Genomic DNA, 19,807 nt, shown 5'->3' with positions numbered 1-19,807 from the left:
TCCTGGCTGCCTACCACTACCGGCTCATCCACCGCCCGGGGAAATCGATGGGCCATGCCGACGCCCTCAGCCGTTGCCCTCTTCCAGCATTTGTGGAAGACCCGGCTCCAGCTTCATCGCTCCTTCTGATTGAGGATCTTCCGGCAGCGCCTGTGTCGGCTGCCACTGTGGCCTCCGCATCTGCCCAGGATCGCACCATCAGCCGGGTGCTCAACTGGGTGTGGAGGGGGTGGCCACAAGGGCCCTTTGCATCGGAGTTCCAGCCCTTCGCAACCAGACAACATGAACTCTCAGCTCATCGCGGCTGTCTGCTGTGGGGAGACCGCGTCGTGATTCCCCAGGGACTCCGTCAGCGCGTCCTGGAGGCTCTGCACGTTGGCCACCCGGGAATTGTCAAAATGAAGGCGTTGGCTCGGTGTTACGTCTGGTGGCCTAATATGGACGATGCCATCACTGCCTGGGTGTCCGCCTGTCAAGCGTGCCAGGAGTCGAGGCCTGCACCACCGGCAGCTAAGGGATACACGTGGGAGACGCCAAAGACACCCTGGTCGAGGGTGCACATCGATCTGGCTGGCCCCTTTCACGGCCGGACCTTTATGGTAGTGGTGGACGCCTATTCCAAATGGCTGGAGGTCGCCCTGATGCCCTCCACCACTACCGAAGCTGTCATCCGGGTGCTGCGAGGCCTGTTTGCAACGCATGGGTGTCCTGATGTCCTTGTCTCTGACAACGGACCGCAGTTCACATCAGGCATGTTTGAGCGGTATCTTTTGGGACTGGGCATCCGCCATGCCCTAACGGCACCCTTTCATCCATCCAGCAACGGGCAAGCGGAAAGAATGGTGCGCTCGACAAAAGAGGCACTGGCGCGCCTGGACCGGGGAGACTGGCATGAGCGGGTCGCCGAATACTTGTTCGCGCAACACATCACCCCTCATGCGGCCACAGGGAGGAGTCCTGCGGAACTGCTTATGGGCCGCCGCCTCAGGTCACCGCTCGACCGGCTACACCCAGACTTTGCCGTGGCTGAACCCCCAGGCTGTGCCAACGCACCACGGTCATTTGTCCCAGGAAACCAGGTCTTTGCCCGGAACTATGTGGGGGACATCCCTTGGGTGCCAGCCACAGTAGTGGGAGTCACTGGACCTCGCTCGTACCAGGTGGCACTCGAAGACGGGCGCTTGTGGCGACGGCACATAGACCAACTTAGGCGCAGGGTTGGGGACTTGGACACTACCGAGGTGCCCCCAACTGCGCTTGCGGCTCCAGAAGAGACACGTACAGATGGCGAGGCCCCACCTACACCTCCCTCGCAAACTGCCAGCGTGGAGCCGAACCAAGCCGTCTCAGAACAGACTCAGACCACTCCACTTGCGGAGGCTCCACTCACAGCAGCGGATCCAGGGGAGTTGGTTCCAACGCCACCTAGGGTCGCACCACAGCCTCAGCGAGAACTGTGTGGCCCTCCGGACTTGGCTACCAGTCCCCGGCGGTCTGGCAGAGTTTCCAAGCGCCCAACTCATTTAAAGGACTATGTTGTTGGACAGGTATCACTGTTGGTCTAAGTATGGGAAATGTAACCGATATGCTTTTGTGCCTAATTGAACCATTACGCGTAGTGCTGTATATAAGGAAACCATTACGATTGTAACTAACGCCTTATCTCGGTGGGGAGGGGTGTTATGTAGTGTAGTTTCACCCTGGGCCAACAGGGGGATACTGTATATAGTTTTCACTCAGGTCTGTAGATAGTTTTCACTCAGGTCCGCGGCAGTTATTTTAGGCGGGAACTCTGGGCTGTGGTGGTTACAATGTGACAGCCGGCTGCCTATAAATACAGGCCGGCTGAGCTGTTCACTGTCAGTTCTATTCCAGCTTACCATAATAAAGAGCTACTTGAAGAGATCGCTGTGCCGGCTGCTATGTCAACCCACGACTTAACATTAACCACTCTCAATTTTACCCATGGATTGCCATCTGTCCAGATTTTAATTTGCTCTGAACTAATTTTAAGATGTATTTTAATTAATTGATCGCCTGTTTTTATGTTCTTATGTCCTTTATATACTGTGTTAGTTTTCTGATGTTAGCCGCCCTGAGCCCGGCTCCGGCCGGGGAGGGCGGGGTACAAATAAATTATTATTATTATTATTATTATTATTATTATTATTATTATTATTATTATTATTCAAGGTCTCAGGCACAGCTCAGTCTCAGCCCTGCTACCCAAGATCCATTTAATTGGAGGTAACACAGATTGAATCTGGGCCCTTCCGCATGCCAAGGACACACTGAACTAGGGTGCCACTGAGCTAGGGTGTCGTCACTGCCGTTCTGCTTAGCTGTCCTAGCCAGTGGCCTATCTGCTATGAATTTTTCCATCTTTATTCTTAAAAAATCCATCAAAATAGAGGCAACAATGATCCCAAATACCATAAGTTAACTGGTAGGAAGACAGTGCAATTTGCGCAAGTCTCTAAGACCATGGTCTATGCACAGGACCAGATTAAGTTCAGTGAAGTGCTTTGACACACCTCTTCTTGATTGCAGCTTTACGACTGAAAACTTGTGTTGTTTTTTAAAGGACAAAGCCAATCCTGGTAAGTCATCGAGGGCAGCACCATGGGACCCCAGCTACCACCTGCTGATGGCAGGTTGTCACAACAGAACAATAATATGCCTTTCACTGAGGCATGCTGGACGACATGGGTCTTCAGACATTGAGGGCCATTTTACTACCTAGCACAGGCACACACTGATATTATTACGGGCAGGTCTTGTGCGATAGCTGCCATTATAGTGCAATTCGTTTTGTGGTTCATGTTCAAATATATAAAAGGATGTCACATAGAGGAGGGAGAAAGGTTGTTTTCTGCTGCTCCAGAGAAGCGGACACGGAGCAATGGATCCAAACTACAAGAAAGAAGATTCCACCTAAACATTAGGAAGAATTTCCTGACAGTAAGAGCTGTTTGACAGTGGAATTTGCTGCCAAGGAGTGTGGTGGAGTCTCCTTCTTTGGAGGTCTTTAAGCAGAGGCTTGACAACCATATGTCAGGAGTGCTCTGATGGTGTTTCCTGCTTGGCAGGGGGTTGGACTCGATGGCCCTTGTGGTCTCTTCCAACTCTATGATTCTATGATTCTATGATTCTATGACTACTGAGAGCTGTGATGTCTGGCTTTCAGCCCCTGAAAACAGTTCTATCAAACAAGCGCACATTATGCTATCAAGAACGCCCATAAAATCATGTTGTTCCATATCGACACTAAATATTTAACACAAATACACCACACTTTTGCCATTCATAAGTATTAACTGGCGTAAAATAGAGAAAAAGAGCAAAACCCTAGAAAGCAGCAAAGAAGCAAGGAAAAGGTAGACTCATTTGCCAAGAGCTTTGCCGCTTGGGTATTTGTTACCTCTGTAGTTGAGGGACTCTCTTGTTAGAATCTGCGATGGGCCTGTGTTGGTTTTCTCTGGCAGGTTTTGTACATAACAGCAAGTTTCTGGACCTTGTTAGTTCGTTCAGGGCAAAAAAGTCATGCTTTGGTGCAGTTGCCCCAGCAGGACGATAAAAGATGATGGTTGGTAATTACATCAGTTTTGCACTGCTGAGCAGATGTTCTTGCAGATAGATTCTGGCTGGCATATACAGACCATCACCAGTGAATCTCATGGTGCTGCTGGAGGGCTGCTGCAAGCTCACTCGTAATAAAGATTATGAGCAGAAGTGAGAGCATCCCATGAAAACATCGCTGCTCCTTTGAAATGATGCAGTTGCTTCACTACAGCTGGAAAGATGACTAACGAGATTAGTGAAAAGTCAGAATAATGTGATTATGGGGGGCAGGGAGAAAGCACACAAGGTCTAAACTCACAGAAGACGTAGTGGACCTAGCTGGCACACAATACGCAAAAAATCCTTTGCATATTTGAAATGGCTCAAACACTCAGTATTGTATATTTATGGGAAAGTAGGCATTTAAACAATGCTACTAAGTCTGCAGGGCAGTATTGATCTCGCTGTTTGCCAAATTAAAAACAATACTCTGGATGCAATGTAGCCCTGAATCTGAAGATCTGCTTCAGTTAGGAGTTTATTATAATCCAACTGGATGGCTTCTGACTTTGGTTTACTCTCTGAAGAAGTCCCTCCAAAGAATATATGCAAAAATATATCAGGATGCAAATTCTACATATATTTTGCAGGAAGGATTCATGGGAAAGAACCAGGGACAGATTCTAATATAGTAACATTCGTTCTTCACAAAGTTGTACAGTGGTACCTCTGGTTACGTACTCAATTTGTTCCAGAGGTCCTTTCTTAACCTGAAACTGTTCTTAACCTGAAGCACCACTTTAGCTAATGGGGCCTCCTGCTGCTGCCATGCTGCCAGAGCACGATTTCTGTTCTCATCCTGAAGCAAAGTTCAGGATTTCTGGGTTAGCAGAGTCTGTACCCTGAAGCATGTATAACCTGAAGTGTATGTAACCTGAAGCGTATGTAACCCGAGGTACCACTGTACCTCTGAAGGAATACATGGGAGTAATCTTATGTCAGCAGCATGCAGGACCCATGTGGCTGGAAAGACCAGCACATGTGATCACATCTGAGCAGGAACTCTTCCTAGTAAAATCCATGGAAATGTCAGAGGTTCAACCCAATGGAAGAAAAAAGCAACAGCAGCATGTCATCAGAATTGATATTTTTGTTGCTGAAGCTTTTAATGTTAGCAAAAGGGTGGGCTACGTTTGACCCATAAAGCATATAAGAAATTGCTATGGGATGGTCAACGCATGCCACCCAGTATTGCCACAAACTGTTGTGGGTTTTTTTTTGAAAAATAATCTCATCCCCAACTTACTCTATAGATCCTAGAAGAAAAGCCTGAACATTGTGGTGCCCATGTGACTTCCTGATACAACAGGAAGTTGTTCTTTTCCAGCATGCTCTTTTCTGTGTATGGGTTTGTGTTCCAGTTCCCCATATTGGCTCTGTTCTTGTACTCTCCTGCCTTGTGTCTCTCTTGGCTCTCAACCCGCTGTGGTTTCTAATCTCAGTTACAGGCTGTTCTTCGCTTCCAATTAACTCTGCACCATCTTGGCTTGGCTTACCTGCACCATTGCTTCCTGTGTTAAAGGCCTCTTGGCTGGATTGTGAACCCAGCTCTGAATCTGACACATTCTAAACTCCAACAGGAACAGTTCAGTTTCCACAGGCACAACAAAACGCTTAGCCATTGACTTCTTTCCCTCACCAATTCTCTGCTGCCACCCAACACATCTCTTAACCATCATGCAACTCAGGCAACAATCTGCTGGAAGCGTTGAACTCTACCTCCGCTTGTCAAAGGAGTGGATATCTATCCAGCTGAGTTATGGTTCCATGGATGCAGATGAATGTTTCATGAGTTCTGTGATGTGGTTGAGAGATCCCCTGATTTGTAGCAGAGAATATGGGGGAGCAGTAAGGGGGAGAATTTGTTGGCAAGGTTATGTGCAGCAACTGTGAAAACCTTAATAGCATTCCCCCTTCTTGTTGGTGTTTGGCTTAAGGCATGTGTGTATGTGTGAATTAAAAAAATAAGGTGCCATAAGGGGTGTTGTGTTTGTGTGTTTGTGAGGGCATTCAATTTGTTACCAGCACATGCGGTCACTGTTCAAAGATCAGTCCCCTTCACACCTAACCAATCCCCTTTATTCCATCGTATAAATAAATCCTTCTTCTCTTCCCAGCATGTTGAGGCTTGAAAACAATGGCCTGTCTTCACATCAACATTTGACTTCTGCTTCGTCTGTGCCACAAGCAATCAGTGTGCTTTGTGAATGAAGGGATTTATTGACAAGGAACATTTAAAAAAACAATACATTTGCAATTAGATTAGAATCTGTCCCACTTTATTTTGCCTGCTTGTGAAAATGCTGACTTAATTTTTCTTCTTCAACCTTCTTTGCTTGGGCCGGATGACTGTTTCTAATAAAAGACACAAGTCTGTCCAAATTGGCAGGGTTTGCTTGTTGCAGAGAAGCTGATGTGTTGATTTTGCAGATCCCATTCCAAAACAGGAATGAAAGAACAATGAGGAATGGCTGCTTACCTGTATCTAAAGGTGAGGGTAGATTATTGTTGTTGCTTTTTCTAGAGAGTTGGAAGCCAGTTAGGAAGAGGGAGCATTGGTCATGGTGTGTAAATCTACCCCAATGTCATTTTTGGTAAATAGGTAAGGCAAGCTTTTATATTGGCTGTTTCCGCTCACCGGACCCCTTTTTCCTGGAATTGCCATCCTTGCTTCACTCAGTTCCATGCAGATTTTCAGGGTTCTTGTGCAATACAAGAAATACAAATTTCTTGTTTGCACATCCTGAATATTTAATGCTTTCCTGTCAATTGCCGTTGGCAGATTAGTAAGGAAAAGCCCCTCTATTGCCCCTTAAATAGAATCTCTCAATTGCCCCATATCAGTTTCCGCAGGGATGAAAGGAAGGCTTCAGTTTTCTTCCTCTTCATATTTTCTCCCCCAGTGAAATACCGGTACCTCTATTTCACTACAAAAAGACAAAAAAGCAAGGAACCCTCCTGGCCACACAAGAATAGAAAGCACTATTGTGGCAGCTAAAATAAAACAATTCAGATGAAAATTAAGAGATTATTCATGAATCCTCCAGTTAACAGGAATGCTACAAAACAGGCATAATCGAAGCGTTTTAAAAATTTAACTGTGGAAATGAGCTGTGAAATGAGGGATTCGGATAAACCAGGGGTCAGCAACCTTTTTCAGCCATGGGCCGGTCCACCATCCCTCAGACCATGTGGTGGGCCGGGCTATATTTTGAAGAAAAAAAATGAACGAATTCCTATGCCCCACAAATAACCCAGAGATGCATTTTAAATAAAAGCACATATTCTACTCATGTAAAAACACCAGGCAGGCCCCACAAATAACCCAGAGATTCATTTTAAATAAAAGGACACATTCTACTCATGTAAAAACACGCTGATTCCCGGACCATCTGTGGGCCAGATTGAGAAGGCGATTGGGCCACATCCGGCCCCTGGGGCTTAGGTTGCCAACTCCTGGGATAAACATTATAGAAGGGTCTTGCCCATTGGGCAAGGGAATTTCTGAATAATATAGCACTCTCTTAAATACTGTACGGATCTACCACTTTAATACAAGATCAATTTTAATTTTGTAGAGTAGGCTAGTTTCTTCACTCTTGCACATCACTCTCTGGTCTCTATCTGGGCAAACAAGAAGCATTATCAGAGTTTAAGTTGCCGTCAGGCAAAAAACACTCAGGGGTGTTTTGGGATGGTGTGTGATCTCAGGAGAGTCCTGCAGGTCAGATTGAGAGCTGCATTTGGAGGGCCACATTTGGCCCCTCGCGCCTGAGTTTCCCCAACCACTGGCAACTGCAGCTCTCTCAAAGATCTCAGCTGGAGGTATTTCTCAGCTTGCCTTTGCTTCCCAGAACAAAGGATGCCTGATATTACATTGAGGGCTTTGTGTGCAAAAGAACACGAGAAGAGCGTGCATTATCAGACTAGCATCTTGTTCTCACAGTGGCTGACCAGATGATGAAGAAGAAGAGTTTGGATTTGATATCTCGCTTTATCACTACCCAAAGGAGTCTCAAAGCGGCTAACATTCTCCTTTCCCTTCCTCCCCCACAACAAACACTCTGTGAGGTGAGTGGGGCTGAGAGACTTCAGAGAAGTGTGACTAGCCCAAGGTCACCCAGCAGCTGCATGTGGAGGAGCGGGGAAGCGAACCCAGTTCACCAGATTACGAGTCCACCGCTCTGAACCACTACACCACACTGGCTCCAGAGATGCTTGTGGAAAGCAAAGCACAGCATGTGAAGTCTCCTACAAAAGCATAGATTGGAACGGGAAATAAAAGCTGGGAGCCCCAAGGGGAATGGCCAGTCTGAATTAACTGTTACCACTTTCTAAGGCCAAGTGACCAACCTCTGTGGGCTGCAGCCTCAGTTTCCTTTTTGGCAGCCTGTGCTGTAATTACAGAAAAAAAAACACAAATGCAACTTATTTGGATATTGAGGTTTGCTGGTTAAGTGATTCGATAAGAATCATTTGTATGATTAAATGGTGGAAAGTAAAGTGCTTTCCCTGTGAACCTATGGCGCACGGAACTCATTACCCAGAAGCGTTGCATATTAGTGGAAGCAAATTAGCATTCAAACACTTTCTGGAGTGGCTGCTAATCACAAGCTGTTAATTACTGTCATTAGGTTAGACAGCTGAGGAGAGTAACCGGAGGAATCATTCTCATGATCTTGGTATTTGAAAGTGATCTCCACCCATAATAAAAAACACACACACGTGTCAGACGTACAGAAATTGCAAATTGCCGAACTTGCTGACGCAGTCGAAAATTCCGCTGACTATAAGTAGCGTAGTGATGGATGCATTCTTGACACAGTTTCAGTGTTTGGGCCTGGAAATAATGAGTATCAATGTCCTAGCAAGGGAATATGCAACGATGAAGGAGCTCTTTGTATCCTTAATTAAAGGGAAGTAGTAGCACAGGCTGTTCACAGATAAGTGACTGTACATAATAATCATGTATTTATGTAAGGGACTGCCATGCTATATTACTGTAGTGGCAATTAAGCTTTCGCAAAGTAGTGTTAATAAGGGAAGTGCTTGAATAAAAAAAGTGCGTAATTACCCTGTAGATTAATTGTGAAGGGAAGCAAGTTTTAAAATATTTACGGTACTAGGATTCTGACTCTCAAAAGTGGTCCACCAGCTCAGACACTGTTCGCTCCGAAGGGTCCTCCACAGATGGAGTGCTTATAGGATCAGACTCTGAGGGAGAATTTACATGGAAAGTGTACCATGTGATGGGTAAATTTATATTATAAACTTAATCATTAATCAGGTGGTTATTTTTTTTTAAAAAGTTTGTTTTTAATAAGGCTGCAATCAGGCTAAAGAATTTTTAATTGATTACTCATATGAGTTTAGTCAGTTAATCTATCAGTTAAGTGCATATGGGTGAAAATGCTTCGGAAAGAAGAAGCATGCTTTGTTTTTAAAAGATATATACATTCATCTGTCCTGGGAGACATTGTTTTAAAAAGAGGCGTTTTCTCCTATGTCTTTGTCCTATGCAGGGGTGTGTGTGTGTGTGTGTGTGTTTAAAATAAGCATTTGTAGTAAGAACAAATCAGAGTACTGTTTAATAATAATATATTCCCCGCCCATCTGGCTGGGTTTCCCCAGCCACTCTGGATGGCTCCCAAAGGAAAATAAAAAAATACGATAAAACATCAAATATAAAAAACTTCCCTAAACAGGGCTGCCTTCAGATGTCTTCTAAAAGTCAGATAGTTATTTATTTCCTTGACATCTGACAGGAGGGCATTCCACAGGGCAGGCGCCACTACCGAGAAGGCCCTCTCCCTGCCCTCTGCCTAGCAGATTAGCATTTGATACCCAGGAAGGGCAATGCAGAGGCCAAAGGATGGAGGATGGAGAAAGAAGTCCGTAGGTGCATCTCCTGTGAGGCTATCTAAAGGTCCACATCTGGTTCATTTGGAAGGGCTGAGCCTTGGTTGCCCTAATGCTAGTGACACTGGCTGGCTGTGGCAGTGAGCACCTCCATATTTTTGAATTGGCACTTGCTTCAGTAGATCTTGCTTTCATGTAGATATGCCTCATGATGAGCAAAAATAAAAAATCCATTTGGGCCTATCTCCACAAGGTGGTTGTTATTATTATCACTAGTCTGTGGTTGTGTCTGTAAACAACTATTATGGGCAGTATAAAAATACTGTTAATAGGATGTAAAGTGTACAAAGCAACCATATTTTTGACCATCGCACAGCTTGTTAGTTTGCCAGATTAGAGTAAAGGCACAACCTTAAATGTATTTACTTAGAAATGAGTTCAACAAAACTTCTTCCAAGATCCAAGAAGAAGTGTTTAGGATTGAAGTCTACATTCTGTTTCATAGCTCAGGATATCATCTGGATGTTGATACAACTGGATGTTGATACTGACCTTCTTTGAAAAAGAATTTGGGCCTCAATTCTAAGCGCATCTACTCGGAAATTCAATAGCACTTGGAATAGGTAAAGGTAAAGGTACCCCTGCCCAAAGACCAGTCATGACCGACTCTAGGGTTGTGCGCTCATCTTGCTCAAGAGGCCGAGAGCCTGCGCTGTCCGAAGACACTTCCGGGTCACGTGGCCAGCGTGACGAAGCTGCATCTGGCGAGCAAGCGCCAGTGCCGCACACGGAAATGCCGTTTACCTTCCTGCTATAAAGCAGTCCCTATTTATCTACTTGCACTTAGAAGTGCTTTCGAACTGCTAGGTTGACAGGAGCTGGGACCGAACGACGGGAGCTCACCCCGCCGCGGGGATTCGAACCGCCGACCTTACGATCAGCAAGTCCTAGGCACAGAGGTTTTACCCACAGCGCCACCCGTGTCCTTGGAATACAGCACTTGGAATACAGGCATCCAAAGAAAGAACTGCATTAAGCGAGATGGTCCTCAGAGTATATGATTATTCTGTATTGTTTTTGAACACCTCAGATTAATTAGAAGTGCTGTGTTTTGCCTTTGGATTTGAACATGAAGCCTCTACGATATCCCTAATTAACTAAATACTTTTTGTGTACTGTAATTGATGAGAGGTTACTTCAAAGAGATTCTTTGAAGTGAATGATCTATTTTTATGACAAGGTCCATTCCACCTCTGCTACCCCGTCTTCTACTTATCTACAGTGGTTGAGCTTAGAAGTTGAAGATAAGCTTAATTCTTCCACCTGAAAACTGGAATATTAGGAAAATAGGCAGTTTGGGCACATTTCAGAGGAGTAAACCCAGGAGATATTGGCAGCACATCGAAATGTTTTCGATAATAAATAAACTCTGGAATTTATTTGGTAGAATTTATCTTATTCCGCCACCACCCTGGGTTAGAATTCTTCTGAGCAGGATTTCACTATCAGTTAATAATTCCTAACTGCATTCACCACGGACAATCTATGAATTATAATATGGTCGTACAATTAATGGTGGCCAGTAGTGGTTTAGCAGAACAGGAATGCAGAGAGAACAGAGCTCTGCTGCTTTATTTAGAGTGGGAACAATGACATCATGTGCTGAAGCAGCATCTGCCGGTTCTGTAAACTTGGGGAATTGGAGGACAAATCTGTTCTGAGACATGATCTCTTTGATAAGCTCCGACTGCAACTGGCCTAAGGTCATCCAGTGGACTGATCACGTCATTTTGACACCAGAGGTTGACTCTCAAATGGCGCCTCCCTCCCTACTAGGGAGGGAGGGATGAGGGAATATGTACATCAGGAACAAGAAAAGATTGACATCGGGATCTGCAGCCCCAGTGAATCTTGGGTGGATCTACACACAGAAAAAAACTGCTGTAAACAAGTCAGAAATTAAATCATTATAACAAAAGAAAAAAAATGCTATGTAAAAATCGCATAGAATTTTTTTTTTGCTCTCCATCACCATCTGATGTTGCACGTTTATAACACATTCCAAACGTTTCTTTTTGGCTAATGTAGCTGGGTCTCTTGTCACCTGAGGCAGTTGCCACATCTTGCCTCATTGATGGGCCGGCCCTGAATAAAGATCTCCATCAGGATCTGCTGCCCCTCTGCATCTTGCTGCCTGAAGTGGTCACCTCATGGGTGGGCTGACCCTGCCCCAGAATCTAACAGGTATCTTGTTAAGGTCTCCAGCCAGCCCAGAACAGAAGGTTTATAAATATTTTGGGAGAGCTCATAAGTAGGGGGACGACATAGAGCTACAGAGCTCTGAAGGCCTTGAGATGGGCTGTTGGCTCTCTAAACCTGTGCACTTTCTTTCTATATATTTGTGCAGAAGGTTTGTGGGGTCTATGGAAGAGGTCTCTTTTTATTTCCTGCCCCCCCCAAAGCTCCCCATATAGTGCAATAGGGAGGGTTTTTTTTAATTGCATGACATGCACTCTCCACACCATTAATCCCAACCCTGAATATATTTACTGAGAGTCTTAAGAACCTTTTCCCTCGTTATTCTCTTCATTTCCCATCCCCACCCCAGCTAATATTCTCCACATTCTGTGGCTCATCAACCCTCAACTTTCTGTAGGTCCTGAAAGTTCAAAGGTCCTTAGAGGACCATTTTGGGATTCGTTTATTTATTAAAAAATGTTTATTTGTTTTCCAAAAAATATAACAAAATATGACTGGCAAAGAAGAAAAATAATAGGCATAAAAATAAGACAATACCCAAGAGCACAACAGTGTTAGAATGTACAACACATTACAATAAAGCCCTATTAATATTATATTACAGTGGTGCCTCGCAAGGCGAAAAGAATCCGTTCCGCGATTCTCTTCATCTAGAGGTTTTTTCGTCTTGCGAAGCAAGCCCATTAGTGGCTAAGCGGATTAGCGCTATTAGCGCTATTAGCGATTTAGCGGCTTAGCGGCTATTAAAGGCTTAGCGGCTAAGCTGTTAAAAGGCTATTAATGGCTTAGCGGCTTTGAAAAAAGGGGGGGGGAAGCGGGGGAAAAATGGCGAGACTCGCAAGACGTTTTCGTCTTGCGAAGCAAGCCCATAGGGAAATTCGTCTTGCGAAGCGCCTCCGAAACGGAAAACCCTTTCTTCTAGCGGGTTTTTCGTCTTGCGAGGCATTCGTCTTGCGGGGCAGCACTGTATATTATATTTTGCCTGGATTTGTAGGATGAAGGTTAGTATTTGGAACTGGAAAGTATGGTACCATGCAGGTTTATGGAAAGCAGTTATTACATATTGTAAGAACCCACGGGGTTTTTAAAGTAATATATTTTCTAAATACAAACAAACAAACAAACAAACAAACACTACCTCATCTTTGTGTGATCCAATTTCACTTCTTTCTTATATAATAATGTATATTTGGTTTGACAAATATTAGTTTATAGCAATCCAAATTACATATCAATATTTCTATATTTCTCCAAATCTCTGGACTTCCCACCTTCCGCTCCACGGGTCCTATTGTACACCCTCTCAACTACATATTATTTCATAATCCATATTATGTATTGTTCCATATTGTCCATTATATTCACTACATTACAAGTGTTGTTAAAATCCTGCTAATGTTTTCATCTGCTTACAGTGTCAACTAGATAAATTATAAATTTTCCCCATTCTTTATTGAAGTTTTGGTCTTCTTGGTTCCTGAGCCTTCCAGTCAGTTTTGCCGTATCGGCATAGTCCAACAGCTTGGTTTGCCATTCCTTTCTGGTAGGGACTTTGTCTTCTTTCCAACTCTGGGCTAGTAGCATACAGTGGTACCTCGGGTTAAGAAGGTTAAGAACTTAATTCGTTCTGGAGGTCCGTTCTCAACCTGAAACTGTTCTTAACCTGAGGTACCACTTTAGCTAATGGGGCCTCCTGCTGCCGCCGTGCTGCCGCTGCGCGATTTCTGTTCTCATCCTGAAGCAAAGTTCTTAACCCGAGGTACTATTTCTGGGTTAGCGGAGTCTGTAACCTGAAGCATATGTAACCTGAGGTACCACTGTATATGAAAAGTCTTTTCTGTTCCTGTGGGATGTCGGTAACTACAATCCAATTTCGCTTCCAAAGTGGTAGGCACGAGATCACAAGGTCAGTATTAGACAGCGATGACCAGTAAGACTTTCCACTAGACAAAACTGCTGGCTGCCATGGCACTGTCCTAGGGTGGGGAGGGGCCTTCCCACTGTTATATTTAGGTGCAAGCAGGGGGTGATGGAAGCAAGGGGTGTGGCAGCCAATCGTAGGCAAGCAGCAGTCTATGGTTGCCCCGGCTCAGGCATAATTGTGACCAACCATCCAGTCAGCAACTGTGAGCTTACAGAGTTGAGGTGACTCACATTTTAGTCTACAGAGTTGAAGATTGCATCACTGCTTCCCATCACTGCATGGGTGGCTCCCAACAGAATATTATACAGGGCGGGTGCCACTACCGAGAAGGCCCTCTGCCTGGCTCTCTGTAGCTTCACTTCTCACAGTGAGGGAACCGCTAGAAGGCCCTCGGCACTGGACCTGAGTGTCCAGGCTGAACGATGCAGATGGAGACGTTCCTTCAGGTATACTGGGCCGAGGCCATCACAACTTGTGGTGAAGAGATTCTCATTTACTTCTGCTTGTGCCACATTTCATCCCAGGCTTGTATGATGTGAGCAGCTACATCATGCTGCTGAGGTGAAGGTTCTGAGGCGATGGGCAACATGCGCTGGGATTAGCGTGGTATTTTTCCTCACTATTTGTACTCCAATTACTTTACTTATTGCCCGCCATGGGAAGAGCTGGAAATAGAGCAGCCTGCATCACTGGGACTGCGGTTCTCTTCCCAATTCCGTGTCACTTCTCTCATCAACTTCATTCTGGGAGCAATTATCAAGTAATTGGCTTTCAGGCAGATGATGATGGTGTTCAAATGGCTATACCACTTATCAAGCGTTAAGTGCACGGGCCGATCCCAGTGCATATGCTCCCTTCCTTTCTTCGTGCGCCTGTTAAAATTTCAGATTCCAAATGATAAGCGAAGCCTTTTCATGTACCAGACCCGAAGACGTGACGGTTAATTCAAACTGTTGGCAACGTGCAGGCCCAGATTGCAAACAAAGAAGCAGAGCTGGAAAACTGGAGAGACGTATCCATGAGACTCTTTCCAGTGTGTGATCCTCTTTTCAGAATGACCGTGGGATAGGACTCAAGAGAGGACCTTCTTGGTGGCTTCTCCCTGGCTGTGGAATGATCTGCCCTTTGAGATGTGATTGGCGCCGACACCGTTTGGATTTCAGGGCCTGCTAAAACCTTCTCCCTCCCACCAGGCTTTTAATGGTGTAGGAATTCGATGTGCATTGGGCTATGTACACATTAGGTAAAGGTAAAGGGACCCCTGACCATTAGGTCCAGTCATGACCGACTCTGGGGTTGCGGCGCTCATCTCGCTTTATTGGCCGAGGGAGCCGGCGTACAGCTTCCGGTTCATGTGCCAGCATGACTAAACCGCTTCTGGCGAACCAGAGCAGCGCACGGAAACGCCGTTTACCTTCCCGCTGGAGCGGTACCTATTTATCTACTTGCACTTTGACGCGCTTTCGAACTGCTAGGTTGGCAGGAGCAGGGACCGAGTGACAGGAGCTCACCCCGTCGCAGGGATTCGAACTGCTGACCTTCTGATCGGCAAGTCCTAGGCTCTGTGGTTTAACCCACAGCGCCACCCGCATCCCATGTACACATTAGCAGCCTAAAATAGAGCAAGGTTGTTCCCATTACCACCACATTGTTTCAAGTAGTATTTGCACACTGCTATGCACATCAGGAGACGAGTGGAGATGTCTTCACCCAATGCACATTACCTGTTTGCTTTCCCTGCACATGTACCCCTAACTGAATTCTAGAGAGTTTACTAGTAAAAGAAGAAGAGTTTGGATTTGATATCCCGCTTTATCACTACCTTAAAGAGTCTCAAAGTGGCTAACAATCTCCTTTCCCTTTCTCTCCCACAACAAACACTCTGTGAGGTGAGTGAGGCTGAGAGACTTCAGAGAAGTGTGACTAGCCCAAGGTCACCCAGCAGCTGCATGTGGAGGAGCGGGGAAGCGAACCCAGTTCACCAGATTATGAGTTCACTGCTCTTAACCACTACACCACACTGGCAATTGGCTAACACTGGTCACATGAGAGGTAGCTAGTGAAGGAGAGACTCCATTTTATGTGAAGCAAGATGACTGTGTTTTAGAATCCACTGTGAACACTGTTAAATTGAATAGAGTGTTGGAATGTTTCTTCACTGCTTTTAAGAAAGAGAGGAAAGCTGCAGGAGAAGGTAAAATTGGAAATCTTCCATAGGAGCTGCAAGGCATGGCCTAACTGAGGTACAGAGGACTGTGCTGAGCTCTAGGAAGAGAGGAAAATACAGTTGTTCCGAATAAGAAGAGACTGTAAGCCCATGCTTGGATAAGCATGTGACTGTAAATATTATGTTTTAATTAATCTATAGTTATAAGTTTCTGCAAGTAAAGTTTTTGAATGTTAAATTCTTGACATTGGCTTAATTTCCAAAGAAAATTTCTCTCTGTATGTATGTATGTATGGCCTGATGGATGTGCGTGAGTATGTAGATAGATAGATAGATAGATAGATGATAGATAGATAGATGGTAGACGATAGATAGATAGATAGATAGATAGATAGATAGATAGATAGATATAGATATTCCTGGATGCTAAGATCTAAATTTGGGGCAAGTACTCTTTGATGAGAGAACCCCAGCAAAGATTTAAAGTCACAAAATATGCAGCCAAGTAAAGCATGGAAATATAGGCTCTTAGACCTTTAAATTATGCCCTTCAAAATGAGTTCCAAACTTTCCCTTTTCCCTCAGCAAAGGAAAATATGACTCATTTGGTAAGTTAAAAATGGGTTTACTTACAAACTCTCCAAATGTCTGGTACATGTGCTTTTCTATATACCAGTTAGAAAAGTTGCACAGGCAGTAAAACTTAGCTTACTTACAAAGTAGTAAAAGTTCCTAGATTATTGGTATAGGAACAAGAATGGCTTGTGAGAGCCATGTGATTGAGCTGGAGCAACTAGCTTAAACCTCTTCACAAGCTGAGTATGTCAGGTAGACTTGGTGGGGAGACAATAGGCTTGATTACCTATTTCCTCCCAAGGTAAAGAAAGTGCCATAGATAAGCCTGGCAGGACAGCTTGTTGTTGTTTAGTCGTTTAGTCGTGTCCAACTCTTCGTGACCCCATGGACCAGAGCACGCCAGGCACGCCTGTCTTCCACTGCCTCCCGCAGTTTGGTCAAACTCATGTTCGTAGCTTTGAGAACACTGTCCAACCATCTCGTCCTCTGTCATCCCCTTCTCCGTGGCAGGACAGCTTACTCTATGGTATTAACCCCTTCATGCGTGATTAGATTTAAGCATGTTGGTTATATGGGGCTGATTATCGCACAAAAATAATTACATCCAGTGCTGCAACCACCATCTTGGTTACTTAGTTGAGGTGATCCTTCGTCCCCTGATGACAACGGTCTATCCTGTGCTGTTTTTAAACCAACTTTAATGGCAACAGTTGGCCTGACCACACTCTTATGTAGCAACTCTTATATTTCAGTTCTTTTAAGTGCCTCTCTGGGACTTACTTTACTGACAGAACCCAGTGAGGGGAAATCTGATTCCAAATCCATGACTTCAAAGATAGGCTATATAAGTGCTCAGACTACTTCTCCCCCTACAGCCAGATCCCTTTCCAGGTTTGGATCTTGCGTTTGCCGTTGTTGGTCTACCATTATTATTCTGATCACTTTCTCCCCTGTCCTCCCATTCGCTCTTCTGCCTAGAATGCTTCCCGTGTTTTATATATCTTACATGTTCCTTTTCTAACAACAAAGGGGGTGAAAGGGGGGGCATCCTCCCCAGGCTACACTACATGCCTCCGTAGCACCAAGCAAGTAAACGTTTGATAGCTGAATCTGTACTTATCTCGGCAATTGTATGCTGTTGGAATGTTTATCCCTGCTCGAGTTGCCCAGCTATTGCAAAAGCTACTTGAAATGATTCATGGGTCTGACAGATGTCTGGTGCAGCTGGATGTGTCCTTGATTATCCCAAAAGTCTGGACAGCACTGTCATTCACCATTGCCCAAATTATCTCTGTATTGACTGCAGAACCCTCTGTGACAGTACTGTAATGGCTAATTACCCAGGATACCTTTGGTACTTACTTTATAATGGTCTAGAAGGGTAGGGGGGGAAATAGCACAGAGGAAAAACGCACCAATAAAAGTCCCATCCTGTTTCTTTTTTTTGCGGGGGGGGGGGGAGAATAGATGCTGTCGTGGTATTTTCCCTCCTTCCTCCCCCACCCTTAAAAAAATAATAATACTGTGTATGCATATGAGATCCAAGAGCCTCCTTTTAAAAGAGATAGATTTCTAGTGCAATAGATAAAAGGAGAAATAAAATATGAAGAATCCTGGTGTTGATAAATTGTAGACAATAGAAGGAGCTATTAGCCGGGAGAGTGTTGCATGTAGAACATACGTTGAGTTAAAGCATGATGGACATCCATTTGTGTGGTTCGTATATTGTTGGGTGGGTGGGAGAGAAAGGAGCCCACACTGTTTGGGAAACAATGGGAGAGGCGGGCAAGGGGAGAGGGCAAAAGGAGAGGAGGAATAGAGATTTTCAACCTCGGTATCTTTTGCAGATTTGAAGTTAGTCGCAAAGGCGCAAGTGCACAGATTCCGCCGCCCGCTCGCCCCCCCCCACTCGCAGCAATACTATAAATTAGTCCATCTTGACAAATGTAGTTTCAATAAAGTAGATATGTATTAGGAAGAAAGGTGAGGAGAGAGAGGGTACCAAATCCCATTTTGACTTTTAGTGAAGATGATGAGCTCCCTGGAGAGCCGACGAAGCAGAGTTAAGAGCAGCCTTTTACGCAAAGAATGCAGTAATTTGCCACATCCTGTCCAAGCTGCGTTCGGGTGTCATTCCTGCCTTAATTACCTCGACTAACAAAGCTATTCTCTATTATTTCAGGCTTCCTCTAACTTTGCTTCCGAGAGAGAGAGAGAGAGAGAGAGAGAGAGAGAGAGAGAGAGAGGGATATGCTTCTGTCCCACATCCACAAATGGCGCACAATGTTCAGGTGCGGCATGGGGCACAACTGACATTACAGCAGCTACGATGACAGAAAAGGATCAAGTCCAGAGGTGGAAAGCATAGAGATGGGGATCTCAGCTCATCTGGTGGAGCAATTAGGAAGAAAATGAAGTGGGACCCTGCAACAAAATGTTGCGGTTTAGAATGATCCCATTCTATCCCCCAACAATCGCTCTGCATTCCATGGCTACTTAGTTGCTGCAGAATGATGCTCAGTTTTCATTGGTCTGCACCTGGTGTTCCCCCTTGTAGTTCCTCCCCCCCCCAAAGGTTTTCTTTTGTACCTGATACCTCTCTCTCTTGTCTGTGTGGTGCCTCTTTAACTACATAAGCAAAAAGGGCATGCTCTGCACTTACACGCTTTTTGGGTGGAATCCAGTCACGTGCCGACAAATTCAGGCAGCACAGTTATGGTTGAATGGGAGGCCTTGCACAGCAGACCTGCTTCCCCACCACCCAAGATTTGACTTTGCAATGAGGAAATTGGAGGGGAAGTTCATTGTAAAGTTGGCGATGCTTCAACGCAACATCATCTAACCTCCCTACAAACCGATCAGAATGGATGCTCATTAAATGGTCAACGTCATCTCGTCTCCCTGCAAATAGATCAGGAGGAATGTCCGATAAACAGGTTGTTTGGAAGTGCCCTATGTGTAAGAAAAGTTTGTTAATGATGCATGCATTTAATGACGTGGGACACAATCTTAAGACTGGCCTACTGAGTAGTAAGTCCTGCTGAGTTCAGTGGGGCTTTTTCCCAGGTAAGTGTGCATGGGATTGCAGCTTCAAGTTTTCCTGGGAACTCAGTGGGACTTGAGCAACCAGGATATTTAAAAGAATATATCACCCCCTATATACCCAAGCGACCACGACACTCTGCAGGCTAGGGCCTCTTGCAGATAACATTTTGTTGGGTCTTCAGTGTAGTGGTACCTACACTTTGGAACTTACTTCTGTACTGTATCACACAGGTGTTAATCTTTATTGTCTTTTGGCTGTTTACTGCAGACCTTCCATTTTCAACGATCCTTTAAAGTGGATAGTTTCGTTTCATTCTGCATCTGAAATGGTTTTCATTAGGGCTGCCATAGGTCCA

The sequence above is a fragment of the Podarcis muralis genome, chromosome 1 (assembly GCF_964188315.1).
Source record: "Podarcis muralis chromosome 1, rPodMur119.hap1.1, whole genome shotgun sequence".
Classification (NCBI taxonomy): Eukaryota; Metazoa; Chordata; class Lepidosauria; order Squamata; family Lacertidae; genus Podarcis; species Podarcis muralis.
The sequence above is the reverse complement of the archived record's forward strand: the minus strand, read 5'-3'. Positions refer to the sequence as shown.